Source organism: Anomaloglossus baeobatrachus, chromosome 9 (assembly GCF_048569485.1).
Source record: "Anomaloglossus baeobatrachus isolate aAnoBae1 chromosome 9, aAnoBae1.hap1, whole genome shotgun sequence".
NCBI lineage: Eukaryota > Metazoa > Chordata > Amphibia > Anura > Aromobatidae > Anomaloglossus > Anomaloglossus baeobatrachus.
This window is the reverse complement of record NC_134361.1, coordinates 17,663,489-17,675,887: the sequence shown is the minus strand read 5'-3', so window position 1 is coordinate 17,675,887 and position 12,399 is coordinate 17,663,489.

The following is a 12,399-nucleotide window of genomic DNA, read 5'->3' as shown; positions in this document are numbered from 1 at the left end:
GTCCTGTACTGGGGCGGAGCGCTCGGCGCAGCCGCAGATCGCGCTCCGGGCACTGATGTCTGGTGACTGGTGATGAGGGAAGAGGAGAGGAAAAGTGACTAAAAGGAGAACAAGAGAGTGTGGTACACAGCCAGTGATGTCATCAGTAATGCTACCTATAGCCACAGTGATGTCATCAGTAATGCTACCTATAGCCACAGTGATGTCATCAGTAATGCTACCTATAGCCACAGTGATGTCATCAGTAATGCTACCTATAGCCACAGTGATGTCATCAGTAATGCTACCTATAGCCACAGTGATGTCATCAGTAATGCTACCTATAGCCACAGTGATGTCATCAGTAATGCTACCTATAGCCACAGTGATGTCATCAGTAGTGCTACCTATAGCCACAGTGATGTCATCAGTAGTGCTACCTATAGCCACAGTGATGTCATCAGTAATGCTACCTATAGCCACAGTGATGTCATCAGTAATGCTACCTATAGCCACAGTGATGTCATCAGTAATGCTACCTATAGCCACAGTGATGTCATCAGTAATGCTACCTATAGCCACAGTGATGTCATCAGTAATGCTACCTATAGCCACAGTGATGTCATCAGTAATGCTACCTATAGCCACAGTGATGTCATCAGTAATGCTACCTATAGCCACAGTGATGTCATCAGTAATGCTACCTATAGCCACAGTGATGTCATCAGTAATGCTACCCACTGCCACAGTGATGTCATCAGTAATGCTACCTATAGCCACAGTGATGTCATCAGTAATGCTACCTATAGCCACAGTGATGTCATCAGTAATGCTACCCACAGCCACAGTGATGTCACCAGTAGTGTTACCCACAGTGATGTCATCAGTAATGCTACCCACAGCCACAGTGATGTCATCAGTAGTGCTACCCACAGCCACAGTGATGTCATCAGTAGTGCTACCCACAGCCACAGTGATGTCATCAGTAGTGCTACCCACAGTGATGTCATCAGTAATGATACCCACATCCACAGTGATGTCATCAGTAGTGCTACCCAAAGCCACAGTGATGTCATCAGTAATGCTACCCACAGTGATGTCATCAGTAGTGCTACCCACATCCACAGTGATGTCACCAGTAGTGCTACCCACAGCCACAGTGATGTCATCAGTAGTGCTACCCACAGCCACAGTGATGTCATCAGTAGTGCTACCCACAGCCACTGTGATGTCATCAGTAGTGCTACCCACAGCCACAGTGATGTCATCAGTAGTGCTACCCACAGCCACTGTGATGTCATCAGTAGTGCTACCCACATCCACAGTGATGTCACCAGTAGTGCTACCCACAGCCACAGTGATGTCATCAGTAGTGCTACCCACAGCCACAGTGATGTCATCAGTAGTGCTACCCACAGCCACAGTGATGTCATCAGTAGTGCTACCCACAGTGATGTCATCAGTAATGATACCCACATCCACAGTGATGTCATCAGTAGTGCTACCCAAAGCCACAGTGATGTCATCAGTAATGCTACCCACAGTGATGTCATCAGTAGTGCTACCCACAGCCACAGTGATGTCATCAGTAGTGCTACCCACAGCCACAGTGATGTCATCAGTAGTGCTACCCACAGCCACAGTGATGTCATCAGTAGTGCTACCCACATCCACAGTGATGTCACCAGTAGTGCTACCTACAGCCGCAGTGATGTCATCAGTATTGCTACCCACATCCACTGTGATGTCACCAGTAGTGCTACCCACATCCACTGTGATGTCACCAGTAGTGCTACCCACATCCACTGTGATGTTATCAGTAGTGCTACCCCTATCCACTGTGATGTAAAAAATAGTGCTATCCACAGCGACAGTGATGTCATCAGTAGTGCTACCCACATCCCTAGTGATGTCATCAGTAGTGCTACCCACATCCCTAGTGATGTCATCAGTAGTGTTACCTATAGCCAGGGGCGTAACTACCGCCGTCGCAAAGGTCTCCATTGTGACCGGGCCCGGCAGATTAGGAGCCCGCTATGCAGACCACGAGGCCGCTATACCAATGCCGCCGCCACTGACACCGGGACTCCCTGCCCGATGTCATCAGTGCAGGCATCGGGGCCCCTCCCCCGTCATCACGCACAGCAATGATGAAGCATAGAGCGGCGCTCCATGCTCCATAATTCTCCCCCTGTGCGCGGTGACATCACTCCTGTGCGACTGCTGTGCTGAGAACACAGAGCGCAGGATGGGAGGACAGTGACCGGAGCAGCAAGGGAACAGAGGACAGAGGTGAGGACGGAGCAGTGGTGAAACTAACAGAGAGGTGAGTAATTTATTTTTTTTTAATCAGTGAGCACATGGTGGCCAGAGGCCTGGGGGTGCTGTATTATACACAGGGAGGCCTGGTGAGGGCTGCATTATACACAGGGGGGGGCCGCATTATACACAGGGAGGCCTGGTGGGGGCCACATTATACACAGGGAGGTCTGGTGGGGGCCACATTATACACAGGGAGGTCTGGTGGGGGATGCATTATACACAGGGAGGTCTGGTGGGGGCTGCATTATACAAAATGAAGGACACCTTATACATGGAATATAGGAGTGCATTATACATGGAGGTGTATGGGGCTGCATAATACAATATGAAGGTTTATGGGGCTGCATTATAATACATATAAGACTATGGAGGCTACATTATAATATATAGAGGACTATGGAGGCTACCTTATACATGGACTGTGGGGGTGCATTATAAAACATAGAGGACTATGTGGTGCAGTATAATATATGGAGAACTATGGGGTGAATTATAATACATGAAGGACTATGGGGGTGCATTCTATTATATCAAGGGTTATGTGGGTCCCTTTATACTATATGGAAGGCTATGTGGGGGCCATTACAGTAATTACAGTATTTGGAGACCTATATACGAGGGGGGACAAAGATACAAGCAGGGGATACAAACGTTTTGTGCTGAGGGAAAAAAGGCTCTTTTCCCTCAGCACCCAGCTTTCCTATACTCTGCTATAATCTTCTCTCAGCACCCAGCTTTCCCATACTCTGCTATAATCTTCTCTCAGCACCCAGCTTTCCCATACTCTGCTATAATCTTCTCTCAGCACCCAGCTTTCCCATGCTCTGATATGGGTAAGCTGGGTGCTGAGGGAAAGATGTATAGCAGAGCATGAGAAAGCTGGGTGCTGATAGAAGGATTTCAGATCATGGGAAACCTGGGTGCTGAGGGTAAGAGCCAAGTGTCAGTGTGATTATCATGTACCCCGAGTGCCAGTGTCATCCCGTACCCAAAGCGTTGGGGTACGTGGAGGGGGGGCCCCGGTCCGAACTTTGCATCGGGGTCCATCAATCTCTAATTACGCCACTGCCTATAGCCCCAGTGATGTCATCAGTAGTGCTACCCACATCCACTGTGATGTCATCAGTAGTGTTACCTATAGCCCCAGTGATGTCATCAGTAGTGTTACCTATAGCCCCAGTGATGTCATCAGTAGTGCTACCCACATCCACTGTGATGTCATCAGTAGTGCTACCTATAGCCACATTGATATAATACAAAGAGCAAAAAGGCAGTAAGTTTGCAAAAGGGATCACCTTTAAAATAATTTTTAGTAAAAACAATTCAAAGGCACAAAAATGTCGAAGAACAAACAAGGCTGTTCCGGTCTCTACAGGACTTCGGTTCTCCCGATCTGTCTGTCTCCTAGAGCTCAGATATATGCAGCACTTGGGAATAGCAGTTATTATGGAGCCCGCACGTCAGGAGGTGAGGATACAAACAACACGTGGAGTGTTACCATAATAGTAACAAGTGACAGCGAAACAAAAAATATAGCCAATAAGATGGAGATTGTGACTCAATCCCCAATAAATACAATAAAGCTCATCACAGTATATAATATGGAGATTGCAATGTAAATGGAGCCATGAAAATAAGACGTACGAAGAGCGGGATCCCTAATAGGAGCCACATAACCCCACACGTTTCACCGCTAGGAGCACAGCTTCATCAGGGGCTCCAAATTGTAATCTTTATAAATGTTACTTACCCCAAATTGTTTTAGCTGGGAGGCAGCCATCACTGCACGTGGAGAGGTATCAAGCCGTAATGTGCATCCGCATATAGGAAATGATTACATGTAGGCGGCGCATGCGCTGATTCATCATAAAAGACTCTGGGCAGCTACAAAAATATGGCAGCACCAGCGATAGGAATGTGCATGCGCCAAAGGCAGTACTGTATTCATATGTGCAGAAGTAACCAGTAGCCCCTATGAGCAGGCTACAGGAATATGGCAGCACCCACAATAGGTATGTGCATGCGCAAAAGACGATACCGGGGCATTCCAATATTAGAGGTGGTGACAGAACTAATGAACTGTTACATCCAGAGTCTATATGGATTTATGATCTCCAGAGCCCGACCCCCCGGGGCGCGGATGAAGAATTATTATTCACCGGCTGCTATACACGAAAATGGAGGATTAGGAACATGGGCCGGATATGCAGGTGTCAGAAGCGCACTTTACTACCGCAGCACATTTTATTGGTGACAATAAAGGACCATATTAGAGGTTATAATTTGTGGTCAATATTTACTATTATATATTTCATCTCACTTTATATTCACAGTTCACTTTCAGAATATCCCAAATCAATTCTTTTTGGGACATTGTGCAATTGCCCAGGAGCTGTGACAACTTTGGTGCCCCCTTGTGGTCATTGTGTTTTTTACTATTGATATGAATTGTCTGCATTGGGGATGTCTCCCTGAAGGATTTTTGCTCATGGACGCTCGGTCATGGACGCTCGGCTCACGGACGCTCGGTCATGGACGCTCGGCTCATGGACGCTCGGTCATGGACGCTCGGCTCATGGACGCTCTGTTGATGGACGCTCGGTTCATGGACACACTGTTCATGGACACACTGTTCATGGACGCTCGGTTCATGGACGCTCAATTCATGGACGCTCTGTTCATGGACGCTCGGTTCATGGACGCTCGGTTCATGGACGCTCAGTCATGGACGCTCGGCTCATGGACGCTCTGTTCATGGACACACTGTTCATGGACGCTCGGTCATAGACGCTCGGTTTATGGACGCTCGGTTCATGAACGCTGCTTTTCTACACTGTCTGCAGATGACCTTTGTGACACATTCTACATTTCATTTTTACTGTTTCACTTTCAGTTATATGTGGTTTCTTCTGCGTATGTGAATATAATATCGTCTTTTGCGCATGGCATACCTATTGTGGGTGCCGCCATATTCCTGTAGACCACTTTTATACACAATTAGTTTCTTCTGTGCTTATGAATATTGTATCGCCTTTGGCGCATGCACATTCTTATCGACGGAGCTGCCACATTTTTGTAGCCGTTCATAGTTGTCTTTAGTCTTTCATGATGAATCAGCGCATGCACCACTTACATGTCTTCATTTCTTATATGCGGATGTATTATAGCTTGATACCTCTGCACGTGCAGTGATGGCTGCCTCCCAGCTAAAACAATTCGGGTTAATTATCTAACATTTATGAAGGCTACAGTTTGGAGCACTTTCTGCAGCATCTGCCCCTGATGAAGCTACGCTCCTAGCGGCGAAACGCGTGGGGTTATGTGGCTCCTATTAGGGATCCCGCTCTTCGTACGTCTTATTTTCATGGCTCCATTTATATTGCAATCTCCATATTATATACTGTGATGAGCTTTATTGTATTTATTGGGGATTGAGTCACAATCTCCATCTTATTGGCTATATTTTTTGTTTCGCTGTCACTTGTTACTATTATGGAAACACTCCACGTGTTGTTTGTATCCTCACCTCCTGACGTGCGGGCTCCATAATAACTGCTATTCCCAAGTGCTGCATTTATCTGAGCTCCAGCACACGGACAGATCGGGAGAACCGAACTCCTGTAGAGACCGGAACAGCTCTGTTTGTTATGGACATTTTTGTGCCTTTGAATTGTTTTTATTTAGATGTTATATTCTCTTTTAGAACTTAATATTATTTTAAAGGTGATCCCTTCTGCACACAGATTTTTTTCTTTTTGCGTTATATCACGTATCCCTAGGGAGTGTTAAGGTGATATCAATGCATTAGTGGCACCCTCTTTATCAATTAAGAGGTTATGGAAGTTTTGACGCTGAAGCATTTTTCATTGTTTCATTTCTAAACAGATGATCACTGCAGATACTGGGACTATTCTATGCAAAAGATCTGCCATATACCGGGAACACCCCACAAGATCCTCCGTATACCAGGTGTCACAAACCACCGGGGGGGGGTCACTCAAAAATCCCCCCCGCGCTGGCTACCAGTACGTCACAATCGGGGGGTAACAAGTGGGGGTCACCCCTCCTTTATACCTCCCGACCGACAGACAGAGCACGTGACGCGCTCTCTAGCGCCCCTCTTATAGTCAGGCCAATTATGGAATTGCCCGACCATAAGCAAGGAGGCCGCTATACTACTTATGCCGATTATTGAAGGGTCCCCGGTGAGAGTAAGGTATATATTCCCCCGACCTCCGCGGGCGGAATATATAAAATCTCCCCGAATCTCACTGGCCTCCCCATAATAATCCTTGGCACAATTCGCTGCCACCAACCGATTTACGGTAACTATTAGCCGAACACACAGACGTGGGATTCAAGATCGAGATAACAGAACAGCCCAAGATTAATTATATAATTTAATCAGCCTAAAGCACACTAGAAACTACAATATATACAATAGGGAATCTACAGAATATACATATGTCAGAGTACAGTTACAATCAAAGCATGGGTTACAAACAGGCATACACAGTTCCAGCAGTTACCTTGTTGCGTCTGGCCACAGGGGGGCGCTGTACCCAGGTTTCTAGGATCCTTCCCACAGATGTTTCCTACACGTGCCCCCAGCGAAAAGAACACTGGAAAATGGCCGAAGTAGGGTTATCAACCTGGGCAAATCCAGGTCCCCTCCTACCTTAGTGACCTCAGAGGGAGCACTGCTCCACCCCTGGCTTGAGTTATGGACAATCCACAACATGGAATATGGGCCATAACTTTGCCTGGGAGCGTCGTAGGCGGACGCCAATGCTCTCATTGTGACAGTTATGAATTTAGCTACAGAACGAGGGGACTCATGACCTGTCTGCCAGTTCCCCATTGGCTGATATCACGCCTGGGGCATTTCCCAATGTCCTGCTCCCATAAAAAGGGTGTGCCGGCATCGTCCGCATGCGGAGACACCATTTTTATGGTTGCCATATTTATCGGAAATATGGCTTGCGAGATATGAACCATTTTTTACTGGAGTCGTTCTGTCTAGCTAGTTCCATAGCCTTGCTAATGAGATACAACTCTTGTTACAGGGTGACGGCAGGGAGTCATCCTGTGTCCATTGTTCCCACACCACCTCATCTCCATATCACAGGAGATGGCCATGGGATTTGTTGCTAAACCAGTTGTGTGAAGGAAAGGGGGGGTGACACCAGGAGAGGGCTTCCTGACATACTTGAATATCATGATTTATCGTCATATCTCCGGATTTACCTCACACCTCCCCCCTTTTGAGGGCGCTAGGGGGCAGCACACTCCGGTGTTCCCCCGTGCGCCCGTCCGCGACCTCTCCTTGTCGGGACAGCCCGTCTGCGTTACCGTGGTCACGGCCCCTTTTGTGGCGAATGGTGAAGTTGTATTGCTGGAGCGCAAGGCTCCATCGCAACAATCGCCCATTCGTCCCAGAGACGGTGTGCAACCAGCTGAGGGGATTGTGGTCCGTCTCCACGATGAAGTGGCGCCCGTATAGATAGGGTTGCAGACGCTGCAGGGCCCACACTATGGCCAGGCACTCCTTCTCCATCGTGGAATAGGCAACTTCCCTTGGTAACAGCTTCCTGCTCAGGTACAAGACTGGGTGCTCTTGGCTCGCAGAGTCCACCTGGCTGAGCACCGCACCGAGGCCGAAGTCACTGGCGTCGGTCTGTACTACAAACGGCCGCGTGAAGTCGGCTGCCTGTAGCACGGGCGGGCTGGACAGGGCGTCCTTTAGGGCCCGGAAGGCTGTCTCGCAGTCCATTGTCCAATCGACTGCAGAGGGCAGCTTCTTCTTGGTGAGGTCCGTCAAGGGCTTTGCCAGGCTACTATAGCATGGAACAAACCTCCTATAGTACCCAGCGGTCCCCAAGAAGGACATCACCTGCTTCTTGGTCCTGGGGGTGGGCCAGGATGCGATGGCTTCCACTTTCTCAGGCTCGGGCTTCAGTGTTCTCCCACCTACCCGGTGACCGAGGTACTGGACCTCGCTCATGGCCAGCTGACACTTTCCCGGCTTGATGGTCAAACCTGCCCGGTGGATCCGCCTGAGCACCTGTGCTAGATGCTCTAGGTGGTCCTCCCAGGTGGGACTGAAGACGGCAATGTCATCCAGGTACGCGGCCGCGTACCCTTCAAGTCCCTTGAGCAGGGTGTTGACCATCCGCTGGAAAGTGGCAGGGGCATTCCTCATCCCGAATGGCATCACCGTGGACTCGTACAGTCCAAATGGGGTAATAAAGGCAGAGCGTTCCCTGGCCTTGCGAGTCAGGGGGATCTGCCAATATCCCCGGCTCAGATCCATGATGGTCAGGTACTGAGCCCCGGCCAACTGATCGAGCAGGTCATCGATGCGTGGCATTGGGTACGCATCGGCGACCGTGACCGCATTGAGCCCCCTGTAGTCCACGCAGAACCGAGTGGTTCGGTCCTTCTTAGGGACGAGGACTACAGGCGAGGCCCAAGCGCTGTTGGATGCCTGGATCACCCCCAGCTTCAGCATCTCGTCAATCTCCTGGCGCATGTGTTGCTGCACCTCCAGGGAGACCCGATATGCTGAACGCCGGATCGGGGGATGATCCCCAGTGTCCACGTGATGGACAGCCAAGTCAGTCCTTCCGGGCTGGTTGGTAAACAACCCCCGGAAGGGGAGGAGGGTGGCCCACAGCTGGGACCGTTGGTCTTCCAAGAGCTGGTGGCCAACCTCCACATCCTCAATGGATCCGCCTGCCCTAACCTGGGCTAGCATATCCAAGAGGGTTTCCGCTTCTCCCTCCTCGGGCAGGTTGCACACGGGGAGCGCACATGCCTCCCGCTCATGATGTGCCTTCATCATATTCACATGGAAGGGCTTCCGCCTTCCACGGGCAGGGTCCAGGGTGACCAGGTACGTCACAGGGTTGAGCTGCTGGTACACGAGGTATGGGCCTTCCCAGGCTGCCTGAAGCTTGTCCTGTGGTACGGGGACCAGTACCCACACCTTTTGACCCACTTGGTAGGTCCTCTCACAAGCGTTCTGGTCGTACCAACGCTTCTGATCGGCCTGGGCTTGAGCCATATTGTCGTGTACCAGTTGCGTCAAGGCCTGCATTTTGTCCCGGAAGCGCATGACATACTCGATAACCGACACTCCAGGGGTGGCCAAATCCCCTTCCCAAGCCTCTTTCACCAGAGCCAGGGGGCCCCGCACACGTCGCCCGTACAGGAGCTCAAACGGTGAGAATCCTGTTGAGGCCTGTGGAACCTCCCGGTAAGCAAATAACAGGTGTGGGAGATACCGCTCCCAGTCACGCCCATGGGAGTCGACCAACATCTTAAGCATCTGCTTTAAGGTGCCATTGAACCGCTCGCACAGGCCATTAGTCTGTGGATGGTACGGGCTGGCCACCAGATGTCGCACCTGGACTTGCTTACAGAGGGCCTCCATCAGCTGGGACATGAATTGGGTCCCCCGGTCAGTGAGCATTTCCTGGGGAAAACCCACTCGGGAGAAAATCTCCAGCAATGCGGTGGCCACCTTGTCAGCCCGAATGGACGACAAGGCCACTGCTTCTGGGTACCGGGTGGCATAGTCCACTACCGTCAGTAGGAAGCGTTTCCCGGAGCTGCTGGGGATGGCCAGCGGGCCGACCAGATCCACAGCCACCCTCCTGAAAGGCTCATCGATGATTGGCAGAGATACTAGTGGGGCTTTGGGGCGTGGCCCCGCCTTCCCCACTCTCTGACAGGTTTCACACGAACGGCAGTAGGCAGCCACATCGGCCCCCATTTTTGGCCAGTAGAAATGCTGGTTTAACCTGGCCTTGGTCTTAGCGATCCCTAGGTGTCCGGCCATCGGAATCTCATGTGCGATCCGCAACAACTCCGTCCGGAACGGATAGGGTACCACCAACTGTCGGTCCCTGGGCCACGCCTCCGGTGAACCCTGCTGGACCGTGGCCCGGTACAGCCGTCCTTGGTCCCAGACCACTCGCTCCGGGTCCGAGTCCGAGGGAGGCTGTGCCGCCTGCTCCTTAAGAGCTTTCAGGCTGTCGTCAGCTTCTAACGCTGCCTGAAACCCCTGACTAGATGTGGCCAGAATCGACGAGACTGTCACATCTTCAGTCAGTACCCCGGGACCTGTGTCCTGGCCTCCACCTGACTCGGCTGCCACTTGGTCAGAAGGGGAAGAGCTATCGGACCTCCGGGAGGCCCCTTGGCTTCCAGCACTCCCACTGCGGGTGACAGCGGCCACAGCCGCTGCGACCGTGGGTCGTGCCTGCTCCTCCTCCGTTCCTGACCAAGTCGCCGGTTCAGGCAGACCTACCTGGCTTCCTGACACCCCGGTTGTGGGGGAACCATGCACCGAGATCTTACCTGGGAGCACTTCCGCTCCTGGACCGGCCCCAATCTCACCTGCCTGTTCCCCTCCTGCAGCAACAGAACCCCGCTGTGAAATCTCTGGGGACCCCACATTTGCTGTGGTAGCCCCCACCCCACACACTGGTCCTCCCCCTGCAGCACCCTGCTCTCTGCTTATCCCTGCAGAGGGCAACAGATCCCAGCTCACAGGCTGATTACTTGTAGAGGCGTTGTCACACCTTTCTCTGACCCCCTCCCCTGTCACAGCTGCAGCTGTGTGTGTGTCTATGGTGTCTATGCAAGCAGAAATATCAGAGTTCACTCCCTCCTCCCTTACATCATTCATAGATAACACATTAACATTGTCAGGAGTCATGTCAGTACTGGCTGAAGGTTCAGCCCTTGGGGGGGGCCCAAACTGGGAGGTTATCTGCCCCAAATCTGTCCCAAGTAGCACGTTTGCAGGGATCCGATCAGTTACCCCCACCTCCCTCACCCCTCGCCCTGCGCCCCAGTCCACATAAATGTCAGCAACAGGCAGCGCCGGGTCAATGCCTCCAATCCCGGAGACAGCGAGGGTTTTTCCAGGGATCAAGTCTTGGGGGGACACCATCTCAGGCCGCACCAGAGTCACCTCCGAGGCGCTGTCTCGCAGTCCTATGGTCACAGACCGGCCGACGGTGACAGGTTGGAAGCTGTCCAGGGACCTACCACCACCCCCACCCACACAATACACCTTGGGCGGCCCTTGGGACGGGGACGGAGCCGGGGCCTTGGGACGCTGAGGGCACATGGCCTTGAAGTGTCCAGGTAGGTTGCACTGGTGGCACCGTCTTGGTTCCGCCACAGGCCTGGAGAGGGGAGTTGAGGGGGACACCCCCTGCAGTCTAGGGGCAGGTGGGGCAGTCGCCGAATTCATCTTACCCCCTCTCCAGGTGCTGCTGGTGGCCGCTCTCCTGGCCTCAGGGGCCCGGTTGTTGGTGTAGTCATCGGCAAGGGCAGCTGTAGCCGTGGACCCCTTTGGCTTCTGGTCTCGGATGAACTGGCGGAGATCCTCAGGGCAGTTCCACAAGAGTTGCTCCGTGATGAACAAGTCCAGGATCTCCGGTCCGGTGGAAAGCTGCAGGCCTTGGGTCCAGTGGTCGGCAGCTCGGGCAAGTGCCCGCCGGTGGTCAGCCCAGGAGTCCTTTGGTCCCTTCTGTAGGCTCCGGAACTTCTTGCGGTAGGACTCTGGAGTGAGGTTGTACTGTTGGATCAGGGCCCGCTTGATGGTGTCGTAGCCCTGATCTGCCTCAGCAGGCAAGTCCCCAAGGATATCCAGGGCCTTACCCCTTAAACGGGGGGTCAGGTATTTGGCCCACTGGTCCTTGTCCAGATGGTGCTGCAAGCAAGTCCGTTCAAAAGCAGTCAAGAAAGAGTCCAAGTCTCCATCCTTCTCCAGCACTGGGAAGTCCTCAACACGGACCTTTGGAAGTTTGGTGTCTCGAAGGTCACATGTGGCTGATGAGGGCCGGAGCTGAGCTAGCTGCAGCTGGTAGTCACGGTCTGCCTGTCGCTCTCGCTCTTCACGCGCTGCCTGCCGCTCTCGCTCCGCAGCCTCACGCTCTGCGTGCCGCTCCGCAGCCTCAGCGTCACGCGCTGCCTGCCGCTCTGCCCTGCGCTCTGCCAGGAGTTCCTTGTAGCCCTTCTGGTCTCCAGCCTGGAGAAGGGCCATAGCCATTTGAAGAAGGCTATCCGAGCCTCCCAGGC